General features: G+C 37.3%; 1 protein-coding gene across 2 annotated transcripts in view; it reads right to left on the bottom strand.

Annotated features, from left to right (window-relative positions):
- The window catches only part of LOC131079125 (ubiquitin-conjugating enzyme E2 22), a 43,703-nt gene extending 43,168 nt beyond the window's left edge, over positions 1 to 535 (bottom strand). The window contains exons 1-2 of one of the 2 annotated variants that reach the window (XM_058017006.2): positions 438 to 535; positions 218 to 311 (exon numbers count right to left, since the gene is read on the bottom strand). The gene's annotated coding sequence lies outside the window, so the exon portion shown is untranslated. Of the gene's footprint in view, positions 1 to 217 lie in introns of both variants that reach the window. The other variant, XM_058017008.2, reaches the window with a different exon arrangement.
- Positions 536 to 13,280: the final 12,745 nt, after the last annotated feature.

The following is a 13,280-nucleotide window of genomic DNA, read 5'->3' as shown; positions in this document are numbered from 1 at the left end:
CAGGGAATTTATACTCCAGTTTACACAAAAAGGTAGAAGTCAATGGTGCACAAGATTAAAGAAAAAAGACCAAAATAAAAAAAGTAACAATTGCCTCTCCATTCACTTTCAAGTATACAGGGCAATGTGTAATCAAGAACGCTTGCATATTTACAAAAACCATGAAAATTTATAGTTCATTTTCAAGAAGGCTATAGAATGTGAAAAGAATGCATACCTAAATTAACGATGCCCTTCAGAATAAAACCAAATTGCAGAAACCCAGACTCTGTACCTAATTTCTCTGCTTTAATGATGTGAAACAAAATATCCTGGTAATGCCAAGCAATGTCTAGACTCAAATTTCTTTCTAATACACCAATTGATTATGTCTACTACCTGATACTCTCAGAAAAATGCTTGAAAAATAAATGAAGTGAATTTAAATTAAACTATACATAAATGCGCTGTTCAAGAGCCCACCCCGAGACATTGACATAACCAGGGTACGGTTTAGTTAAATGTTTTCTCTCCCAAGAGATCGGAATATAGCCGTTAGCTTTTACTGGGTAATTGAAAATTTGGGATTTCCAAAATTAAGAGAATAATAAGATTTGATGGTCACCAATGATGGTAAAGCATTGTTTTTATGACCGTTGTGGTTGAGTCCTCCATTTTTAACAAATACAATTTTAGCACCGGCATTGTCAAAATTATTGTATAATTATTTTTTAGAGGTTGGCAATATTTTAAGATTATTAATTTATTTGAATTAGATGTATATATGTTTTATGTTATAATAGTTGTGTATTGAGTTATGTTTTGTTGGTATTAATATGATAATATGATATCATATGATTTAATATTTTTAATCAAATGAACTCATTCATTCAATTATTTGTAATAATGGTTAACATTTATAATCTTGAAGTAACAACAGCTAAAACTATTGTACTATTAAAAATATTGGACTTCAAATTGACAAATATTATCACAACTATTGAAATGCATGATTCAAGTATTGAGTTCTCTCCTTAAATCTTGCACTTTTTTCCTTTTGCACTAATTTTTGTGGGGTTATTTTTAGAAGAATGACCAATATACAAGTGATGAATCTTAGTATAAAAATTGATGAATAATTTGCTCTCTACTTTATTCCATCTATACATATGTTTAGAGGTTTAGAGATTGGTTTGTTGTAGTTTGTTTTCATAATAGACCCAAATTTCCATAAAAAAATTTGAAACCCTTTTTAATTCTTTAAATTCGTATTCTTTATATTTTTCCAAGTGGTAAATTTAAATTTTAATTGGCTTGGTTTCAAAATTATAGTCATTCTAATTTGATATGGCGGGAGGATCCTCTCTGCAAAATCGGTTAGGCGTTAATGGCGACTAGGAGAATGGGGAGTGTGCAATCGACCTGACCAGTGACATTGAGGAGGACAAATCCTTGTGGGTGGACTTAGCTATTATCTGGAGAATAATAGGACCCAAAATGTCAAGAGCAGCAACTAAAGAGTGGATTGCCAAGAGATGGGGAACGAGTCTCCAGTGGTTAAATTTATACCTAGAGGTTTCTTTGTTGTGGTTTTTGCAGACAATTCAGAAAGGAATAAAATTATGTGCAAACAAAACTGGTTCGTAGGCGATCATCCAGTTTATATCCAACCTTGGGCTCCGAATTTCAATCCCCTACCGTTGGCAGTATATGATCACCCTGTGTGGATCAGACTATTCAATCTTCCAATTAAATATTGGGGGGACCAGAGTCTGGAGAAAATAGGCAGATCTTTGGGAACCTTTCTTGAAATAGACAAGGAAATTGTGGAAAAGGATCTATACACTTATGCTCGATTAAAAAATTGTTGCGGTTAAGGAGATCCCTTCTTTTATCCTTTTAATCTCTTCGGAAGGAAAATGGAAGCAACAGGTAGAGATTGAAAAAGGAATAACGGTTTGTAAACATTGCAGTAGTAGATTTCATTCAGTAAAGGACTGCAGAATGTTTGTCAGGAGATCCTGGAATAGACCCTTTCAGAGGACGAAGTCCAAACAACACTAGGCGGAGAAGAATAAACCCAAAAAGGAAGTCATGTGCCTTCCCTCCATTGCGGGTTTGGGGAAAGATTCTGAAGGGTCGATAACTAGTCAAAACAATAATACTAGGAAGGAAGAATCTGAGGCCCAGATGATGGAGGAATCAATTCCCAATGATCAGCAATCAATGGAAAAGAAGACAGAAGTGGTTTATGAGGAGTCGGTCTCCTCCTCTAGTTCGGAAGGTGAGTATGGAAGAGGATTAGAGGAAGACAAAGATCAGAGTGATGGATTGGACAATCTGGATCCTAGGTGTATCAGTCAATCTGCTAATATCCTCTTGGGGAGAGCCAAGGGGAGCAAGGGCAGAAGAAGTCACAAACAAGTTAGAGAAGATAGAGCCTCTACAAAAAGAATTGTAAGTGTGGTGGATTTCATGAGAAGAACCAAGGGAGGATGCCCCTCCCTTGGAGGGAAATGAAGTTACTAACATGGAACGTCAGGGGATTAATGGCCTCTAACAAAAAATGCTTGGTCAAGAAGGCAATCAATAAATTAAACATAGATGTTATACTGTTTCAAGAGACCAAGCTAAGTGATGAAAAAGCCTTGGGATTTTTTAAATCTATGTATAAATGGGATGGATTGTTTCAAGCCTCTAGAGGTGCTTCTGGGGAGTTGGGCATCATATGGAATCCGATATCGATTGATGTTCAACCGATTGCATCAAATTTTCATTGGATGGCTTGTAGTGTCAAAAGTAGCATAGATCAAATTGTTTTTCCCCTTATTAATGTCTATGGTCCCACTAAAACTAAAGAAAAGCTTCAGGTTTGGAAAGAGATCTCTTTGTTTGTGGCAAATTTAACAATTAACAATGTTATTGTAGGCGGAGATTTTAATGCATTATTGGAGATGGAAGACAAATCCGAAGGACTGAGAAAAATCTCTAAAGTTATGGACGACTTTAGGGATTTCATTGAAACTATCAAGGTGGTGGACATTATCCCTTTGAATGGTAGGTTCACTTGGACGAACAAAAGGCTCAACATCTCAAATATTTAGGAGAGATTGGATAGATTTTTTGCTGGAGACTATTGGATTTCGGGTCAGTTTGATCTTACTACTTCAATTATACCTCAATCAGGATCTGATCATTTTCCTCTTGTTTTGGAATTGGAGCAAGATAAGAAAATACAAAGAAATTACTTCAAGTTCCTCTGCATGTGGTAGAGGGATGAAGTCTTCTTAGATAAATTGAGGGAGTGGTGGCTTGAGGTGGACAATTTTTCAGGCTCCCCGAGCTATTGTTTTGTCAAGAAATTGCAATTTCTAAAATAGAAGATCAAAATTTCGAATAAATTATCTTTTAAAAACATCTTCTCTGAAAAATTGAAATTAGAAGAGGATTTAGAATTGCTCAATTTTAGAGTGGTGGCAGTTGGTATGTCCAATGTTGAATTTGAAATGGAAAAGAGATTGAAAGTCCAATATCTTGAAATCTTAAAGAGGGGGGAATTATATTGGAGGGACAAATCCAGGGAGCTGTGGATTGCAGATGGGGACACTAATACTAAATTTTTTCATGCCTCAGTCAAGGCGAAGAGATTTCTCAATAATATCTCTGCTATCAAAGACAGTAGTGACAGGTGGTGTGTGTCCTCAAAGGAAATTGAACTTGTGGCCATTGAACACTTTGAAGAGGTCTTGGGTAGAGGCATTGATCCGGTGACTGGTAACTTTCCATTGGTGGAGGATTCCATAGCAAAGTTGGTGTCCGAGGAAGATAACACCTTGTTGATGGGCCTGCATTCTCTTGAAGAAGTGAAAGAAGCCACTTTTTCCCTCCATCCTCAAAAAGCTCCTAGACCGGATGGTTTTATGAAATAAGTTTTTCAAAAATGTTGGAATTTTATGGGGGATGACATATGAAAGGTGGTTGAGAAATTTAGGAAGAGGAGGAAGTTTGTCAAGGCTATCAATCATATGATGATAGCACTGATTCCCAAGAAGCAAAGTGGTGTAACAATGGTGGACTTCCGACCTATTTCTCTTTGCAATTCAATATATAAGATTATAGCTAAGGCGATGTCCAATAGACTGAAGAAGATTCTCCTGAAGTTGATATCAGAAAACAAGAATGGCTTCACTCCAGGAAGAGAGATCATAGACAGCATTGTGCTAGTTTCGAAAGTACTTCACTCAAGGGTCAAAGAAAAAATGAAAGGTATGGCCATTAAGTTAGATGTATCCAAAGCCTATGAAAGGGTCATTTGGAGCTTTCTTATTCAAGTCTTAAGGAAATTTGGGTTTGATCATAAGTGGATAGAATGCGTTAAATTTTGCATTTCTACTATAAGATTTTGGCTATTGGTGAATGGTTCGGTTTGTGGTTTTTTTGAGGCTACTAATGGTTTGAGACAAGGTGATTCATTGCCTTCCTTTCTTTTTGTGTTGGTGGTGGAAGTGTTGAGTAATAGCATAAAAATCACAGCAGGCAGGGACTGTGGAGGGGTATTAGAGTCCATCCACAAATTGAGCCTATCACTCATTCTCAATTTGTAGATGACACTCTACCCTTTGGAGTGGCATCGATGGAGGAAGCTATCATCATTAAGGACATGTTAGATGTGTACACGGTCGACTCTAGTCAACTTATGAATAAGGAGAAATCTCAGATTTATTTCTTGAACACAAGCAAACATCTACAAGCCAAGACTGCAAATAAGTTGGAATTTCATATCAGATTATTTTCGCTTAAATACCTGGGGATACCTGTAGACGTATAAAAATGACCATATTCCTAAATGAATATTTTATGTTCATTTCTCTATTTGATTAAATCCAATTTAATTAAATTATCCACATTCTTCTATTTTATTAAGTAAATTACTCAATTTATTTAAATAAAATTCACTATACCCATTTAATGAATAAATCATTTTATCCAATTAAATCCCCCCTATCCACTTTTAATTAAATTCAAATTTAATTAAATAGTTATCCTAAATTGAATAAATCTAATTTATTTAATTTCCCCAAATTACAACCAAATTGAATTAAATTAACTTTATTTCAATTAAATCCTATTATCCCTCCATCCACTTGCAAAATCCTAAACCCCTTTCTAATCCCTTCTAGAATCTTCTAATCACTTCTAATTAGCCTAACCCATCTTCTAAACTTTGTCACATCCCTAAGCAAGGGGAGGTCACTTCTCAAATCCTCAAAGTCTTTGATAACCATTAAAGGCTTCAAGACTTCAACCACTTAATTCCTCAAAGTCTTTGATAACCATTAAAGGCTTCCAACTTTCAACCACTTAATCCCCCAAAGTCTCCAATAACCATTAATGGTTAACTCAAACCCTCCTACATGGTTAAAATATTTGTTTTAACTCAACCTTCATCCAACCCAAGGGTCTCATCAGGCCTTTAATGCTTTGACCATGATTATCTCTTAATCATTTGCACAAAGGTTTATCCTTGGATTAACTCTTAATCCATTGGGTAATCCTAACTTAAGCTTGACCCTTACCCTCTAGATAACCATGAGGTCTTCTCAGGCATTTAAGCCCTCCAACCCCTTCTCTCAACCCAACCCTATGTTGACACTTGTCACCATTTCATTGGTGCAAATTACAAACATGGATCCCCAACTTTCAAACTCAACCCTTGATTAAACCATTCAATCTTGACCATCCATTGCCCTATTTTTGCTATAAATAGAGCTCTCATTCCTCCATTTTTAACAATCATCCTCCAAAATTGTAGTATCATACATTTGCTCAAATACATTCAAGCTCTCATATATCATTTTTATGCTCATCATTTTAGCCTCTTTTAAATCAGGAATTAGTCTAAATATGCATGTTTAGAATACTTTCTTTATCATTTAGCTCAATCATAGACTAAATATATCCTGTTAGGATAGTACTCATACTAACCTTGTCATCTTATCATCTAGTTTATTGCATCTTAAAATCATGCATAGCTTAGAATGCATCTCATACTAAAATCTATCAAAGCATCCCTCGTTCTTGCATTTGCCATCCCTAAACCATTTTGCTCAGTGATCTGAGACAAAAAACATTGGTTTGAGGGACATTGTAAGATAGAGAACCATGGGACCCACCTTGGGAAGCTGAGTAATATGTCGTTACTCCATAGTTTGCACCAAGAAGTCCTGTGTGTGTGTGTGGACAAGTCTTTTACAATATTTTCACATATTGAGTTTTATCAGCCCGCTTTTCCCGCATACATTTCTGGCGCCCACCGTGGGGCTAGACCTCATATATCAAATCGGTTTTTGAATTTAACCACTTTTGCAGGTCCGCGGGAAACATGAATCAGCGCGTGGGAAACATTCCCTGGCGCATCCGGTTAACAGTCTAGCGCATCCCGCTTACTGTTTAGCGTGTGGGGTCTATACTCTAGCGCATGAAGTCCTTTCTTTTGCGCATGACTTCCACTAATCTTTTCCTGTAGGTATCAATGCGGGAGAAAAATAGAGTAGCGCATTCAGTTAACAGTCTAGCACATCCCGCTTACTGTTTAGCCCATGGGGTCTATACTCTAGCGCGTGAAGTCCTTTCTTTAGCGCATGACTTCCACTAATATTTTCCTGTAGGTCTCGACACAGAAGAAAAATAGAATAGCGCATCGGAAAAATAGCTTAGCGCATTGGGGGCACATAATAGCGCGTGGGTGCTTTTTCTTAGTGCATCCGTGCAATAGTTTAGCACATAGAGTTGGCAGAGCCAAAAATTTATGACAGAGTCAAAAATTAGGCTTGTGGGAGGCATAATATATATGGAATATAACATTTAAGTATAAGTAACTTATACTTTAAGTTATATTCCATATATATTGTCAGGATGTTTGAGAGGGGTTTCGGACCTCTAGGAGTTATAATGCAAAATCTAGTTTTTGGAAGATCTTCCAAAATTCAGACTTAGACAAATTTCAGGGCATTTCAGGATCAGGATTGTAAAATTTGTAACCAAGATCAGAATTTAGGCTTGTGTAAGCCCACACTAACATTTGATCACTGACTATGTGTAGGTTCTAATCTATTTTGTGCAGGGGAAGGAGTTAGTTTAGAGGCTTCAAGTTTCTTTTTTAACTTTCTTTCAACAAAAGTTGGTTAAAAAGAACTCACTCTCCTTTTTTGCAAAAGTTAAAATAAACTTCATCATTTCATTTGGATGCATAAAATGAACTTCATGCCTTCCTTTTTGGTGTTTTAAAAGAAAATTCATCTTTCTTTATTGCATCGTAAAAAGAACAACAAAGCAAACCTTTCATTCCTACAAGTTAGGAAAAACACTTCATTTTTAGAAGCTCTAAAAAGAACCAACAATCTTTACTTTGGCAAAAGTTTTAAAAAGAACCTCACCATCCTTTGGTGTTTAAAAGGATTCACCTCATTTTGCAAAGTAAAAGAACCTCATCTTCATTTTGTGCAAAGCAAAGAGGGAAAACTTTCCCCTATCAACTTTAATTTTGTTGACCAAACATCACGATTTACTTTGTTGACCAGGCTTGTTTTACAAAAGTTTTGGAAATACACACTTTGCTATGAAAGGTTAAAAAGAACATCATGCTTGTTGGAGCAACATCTCCAAATAGAAGTTAGCAAATCATTATCTTGAAGGCTAAAAAGAACAACTTGATTGCCTTGTCTCGAAAGTGGAAGGTATATGCTCTCCCCATAACTGGGTGACCAAAAAGCCAAACCACTCTTAAGCTTTCTGTACTTCAAGCATTTACATCCTTTAGCAGGCCTGCCTTCCCGAGGGGTTGAAAAACTCTTAAAGCCATTCTTTGGCCAGTGTGAAGGGAATGACCTAAGTGGGGAACGATTTTGATGCCAAGTATTCCAACCCACTATAATCAAAAGTGGAGGGTGATGAAAGTCCCTTTCAACGGTTGCGGGCAGTGATTAGCCTTCCCCCAGTATCTTTACGATATGTAAAGCCTTTGTTCTAAAGGTTGGGAAGCCTCCTGAGGGAGTTTATCACTGACGGCCGAACAGGAAGCCTGATTATGAACCTTAGCATTAGAAACTTTGAGCTAAGTCAGTCGCCAAATATTGGCAATATCATAGTGCAAGGGTGGGGAAGAATCCGCCCCAAAGATTACTCACCATATATCTCCCAAGATAACTACTCAACTGTGAAGCAATTCACTTTGAGTTAATTTTTGGCAAAAGACAAAAAAATGGGCACCCCCTAGGGGGTGACAAGGCTGTTTGAGCTAATGGAGTATCGAGACTAGTGGGCTATGATATTGTCAATGACCTTTGAATAAAGAGTCTATCTGATGTGTCTTTTGTTGTAAATCAAACCAGTGATAACATCGGGGATTTGAACACATCCTCAAAAGAATATACACTCAATGTTTAGCATTAGGATGACCATTATCTTCATGTGTGCTATGTATTCTTGTTATAAATGTTAAAATATCTTGCAAAGTATCCAACAATCAAAGTCAAAAGTCAAATCAAACAAGGAAAAATCATAAAGTGAAGAAAATTTCCAAATCCAACAAAATATCTTTTGAGATGGTTATCAACATTTCAACTATCTTTAGGAAAGACGTTCACCCAACAAGATTAGGGGAATATCAAACCAAGTAATCAAGATTTTATCTATTCGACTTAGTAAGCTTGAATATCCAAAAAGAAATCATCCATCAAAATCACAAGTGTTAAAAATTCCAAAAATCACAGAAAAACAGCCAAGTCAAAATATATCAGGGCAGTTTAGCACATGAGAGCAACTTCTTAGCGCATGGGGACCATCTTTTAGCGCATTAAACCTTCACCTTAGCGCATTAAGTCTTAACATTAGCGCTTCATAGAAGTCCAATTCTAGCAGTTTCAAGTAGCGTGTCTTGAAAATAGTTTAGTGCGTTGAAGCATCAGCTTAGCGCGTGGAAACCAAACTTTAGCGCATAGGGTTTAACACCTAGCGCATTGGTGGCCCATATTGGTGCATGACCTTTTTGTACCAAGACAAAAGAAAAATAAACTAGTTAGTGTGTATCAGGGGGCAGTGTAGCACATGGAGTCTTTTCTCTAGCGCGTTGAGAATTTTTTTTTAGCGCATCTAGTCTCTGGCTTAGCGCATGGTCAAAACTCAGAAAACCAGAGAGAAAAACAAGCCTTTCTAGAAAAAGTTTTCAAACTTCTTGAGTATCCTTTCAGGTCCAATATCAAACATGATCACAAGAAATCAAATCAAAACACCATAGAAATCATTTCCAAATCAAACAAGTCAGTCTTAGAACAAAAGTTGTCAAATCCAAAACTAGCCAAGGATAAGACTTTATCCTATCAAAATCAGGTATTATCATCACCTTGATCAAAAGGTCCATCATCTAAAGAATTCTATCAAACAACATACCAAGTTTAAACCTTAAGTTGTCAAATCAAGTTTCCATATCGGGAGACTTTATCCATATCATTTGACACACTTTGTCGTGAGGGGGCATCTAAACCTTCATTTGATAAAAGTAGACTTAAGTTTCCAAACGAAGTATCTCAATCCAAACATCGAAGGAAACCATTGATCATTCGTGTATGACCACTCCTCATATTTTGAGACGAACAAGTCTTTATCAAAAAACTAAGTTAAAGAAGAGACAACCTAGTCCTAAGACCCTTATCAAAAGGAGTAAATTTCTCTGCGTCAACCTATCAAAAGCATCAACTTTGATCATTCATCATCAAACCAAAAAAAAAAAAAAAAAGGAAACCCAGTCAAAGGAAATGAGTCCTAGCATAAATCAAGATCACGATATCATGGCTCTCCAATCTAATCCCATCTTTGATCAAGATCCCACCTATCAAGAATCTTATGATGATCCCCTAAAATTTTGGTATTCCATCCACGATGATCCCCTTTCATCTCAAGCACAGAGTCCCATTCAACATCCATCTCTTAAGCAAAATCATGATATTCCTTCCATATCCTCCACTATTCTAATTCAAAATCAAGAGAAAAGCACAAACTCAAATGATCCTACTCCAAGTCAAGATCAAGATCAAGGAATCTCTTCATCCTCCAAATCTATCTTAGGTCCTTTCATTCCAAAGTCAATCTCTTCATCCTCCAAATCTATCTTAGGTCCTTTCAATCCAAAGTCAAACTCTTCTTCTTCTAAATCTATCTTAGGTCTTTTCATTCCACAATCAAACTCTTCATCCCTTTCATCCATCTTGGGTCCTTACTTCCCTCCATCCACAAATCCATCACCTCAAATGATCCATAAGAAAGATCAACGAGGAGCACATCTTTGAAATTATTTCAACCCTCTATCTAAACATCTTTCCAAAACTATTCTTCTATCATTTTCTCTATCTATTTTGGGTCCTTCTGTCCCAAAATTCAATTTTCCTCCATCTCTTCATCACTTCTCAAGTACCAACACTCATCTTGAATACATTTCCCTCTATCCTCGCACAAATATTCAAACATTCTATCTATTATCCAACACCTCTTTTCTATCCTTCCATCCCTTTCATTCAATCCTTTGCATAAATCCTTCATCTGTGAGATAGGAATTTGTGTCATTTTGTCACATACTTTCCCATGCTCGAATCTATTGTTCAGTCCTTTTCCTAGATATCTATTCATGAAATGCTTCAGAATCCAAGGTTGTTCCTCTTTAACATTTTCTTTTGGTTGGGATACACACTCAATCCAGAAAAGAACCACTTATCGTATCTTGGTACCGACATCTTTTGATTACTATATCTCATACACTTAATCAATTGCTCTAAAAATCATTGTGATCTCTTAAATTGAAGACATGGCTAGTGAAAAATCTAAAATCTTGCTTCAGCGCCACTGTAATTATCAGACCCATGTAAGTTTTATCACTTACAAGCCAATGCAAGAAAAATAAAGAAAAAAAAAAAGAAATATCAAAAGCATGAGCAAGAAAAGGAAAATGCAATGAAATCTAATATCATAATGATTGGCTATGGGAACATGCAAGTAACTCCAACGGGGCTATGGACGTCTGGCTGGCAATGGAGCAATATTTGTGAGATTACAGTGATAACCTCGTCGGGGCTATGGACGCTCACTCGCAACAAGGCTCTATCCAGGATGCTTTTGAAGTCAAGGTAACTCATGTAGCTAGCCATGCTGGATTCTGAAGATTACAATGATCATGTGAGCCAGAATGAACCCACTTGCACACACATGGGTAATCAAAGACTAAGTACCTTGATCTAGTTTGGGATTCTTACTCCCTTTTGAGTCTGCTTCCTAGTTGCTAGAAATGTTCAGTTGAAATTTCTAGAGGTTCCAAGTGTGGGTTGGGTCTCTATCTTTGAAAATTTCAGAAACACTTATTCAGATGGTGCTAAATACTATGACAATCTTACATATCACCTTTTTGCAAATGGAAACCTCTATGCTTGGGGGCAAAGTTCATCCACTCTATTCTTCCTACCATATCTCCCATGTCCTCTAATCCATATCCCGTATCCTATCTATTCATTTCTTCTATCATCCAATTATTTCTACAATCTTGCTTCACTCTAATCCATATCCCTTATCCTATCTATTCATATCTTCTATCATCCAATTCTTTCTACAATCTTGCTTCACCTCATCCATATCCTATCTATTCATTTCTTCTATCATCCAATTATTTCTACAATCTTGCTTCACTCTAATTCATATCTATCTATCTGTAGCGTCGTAAATTGTACGCACTCGCTAGGGTGGTACAATTTCACACCTAGTTTAGCACCCGCCTTAGTGCATTTTACATTCTGCATTGCATTTCTCCTTAAGCACTTAATTAATCAAATTAATTAGGTCTAAGGTTCCTATTTCATCATTCTCTACATCATAAAGTTGGGCCCTTTCAGTAAAGCGCGCCCTTCGCATTTTATTCCTCCAATACATCACTTAATCAAAAACCCTAATTAAGTCCTATTCCAAACTTGGGGGCTTGGTTTCGGGGTCAAAACATCTCGGAATCACCTGTAACTTCAGGATTCTCTCTAAAATCATCATATCCGACGGCCCTGAAAATTTGGTGAAAAGTTGTCGGGACCGTGGCGCCCGTGCACATGGTCCCGGACATTTTTCCCGAAATTTTAGGAGCGTGATCCAATCATAAAATAAAGCTTAACCCCAAGAAATTGGCGGGATATTCAATCTCTAGGTCGGCCAAAATATGAATTTACGACCTAGGGTTTCATACATAAGAGCTCTCTTTCTTCATTTGGAAGGATCGGATTTTTGTTTCCAGGAACTTCATATGCAGCGAAAGAGCAGATCTTTGAGGACTTCAACAACATTCAACATCATTCTATCAAGAATCTATCAAATTCATTCATCCACTTAGGGCTTGGAAGACATTGAAGAACAATAGGAGATTACCAACTGAAGATTGGCTTGTACTCCTCCCTTGAGGGTTGGGTATGATTTCGTATTGTTTTCATGTCTTTGCATAAGCTTTGGTACATCATTTATTCATGCTTTAGATCACATTGCATCTTGATTTAGAGCATTTACATTATCATTTACAAGCAATTAGGGTTTACTTTCTAGGTTGCTCTAGTTTGCTTTCTTGCATTTTGGACCTTGCACACACACTAGGTCTGCACACACAATACATTTTACAAAACAACTTGGCTATTCGTGGAGGTGGAAATCACCGAAGCGGGGGTTTGACTAAGGCAAAACCCTATATAGCCGCCCCTCCCCCTTTTCAGATATTATTGCAGGTTTCGAGATTCGGACAACGCCGCGGGATACAGATCCGGAGAGAGAAAGTTGGGACAGCACTCTGTGTGAAATTGCAAAGCAGAAGACCGGGACAGGGGCGTTGGGCGCCCTGGTCCTGCCAGGACAGGGGCGCTGGGCGCCCTGGTCCCTGGGATAGAGGCGCTGGGCGCCCTGGTCCTCCGGACAGACAGTTTACAGACAGTTTCCAGACAGTGTTTCAGAGTGCAGAACAGTGGTTTCCGGTGCAGTTTTAAGGACAGTGGCACCCGCGCCCCCGTCCCGAACATTTTCAGTCCGATTTTGACTCTGGGTACATATCTGAATTCTTATTTCATCCTTGTACTTACAGCTGTTCATTGTTTAATCTCAATTCTGCAATCTTGTTATTAGTTCATACTTGCATTTTGAGATTAGGGTTTGAACTTGCATTACTTGATCTTACAATTTCAACAAGGGAATAGAAATCCTAATAGATATACCGTGGCTCTCTCTTTCACCAAAAGAAG

Source organism: Cryptomeria japonica, chromosome 10 (assembly GCF_030272615.1).
Source record: "Cryptomeria japonica chromosome 10, Sugi_1.0, whole genome shotgun sequence".
Classification (NCBI taxonomy): Eukaryota; Viridiplantae; Streptophyta; class Pinopsida; order Cupressales; family Cupressaceae; genus Cryptomeria; species Cryptomeria japonica.
The sequence above is the reverse complement of the archived record's forward strand: the minus strand, read 5'-3'. Positions and strand labels throughout refer to the sequence as shown.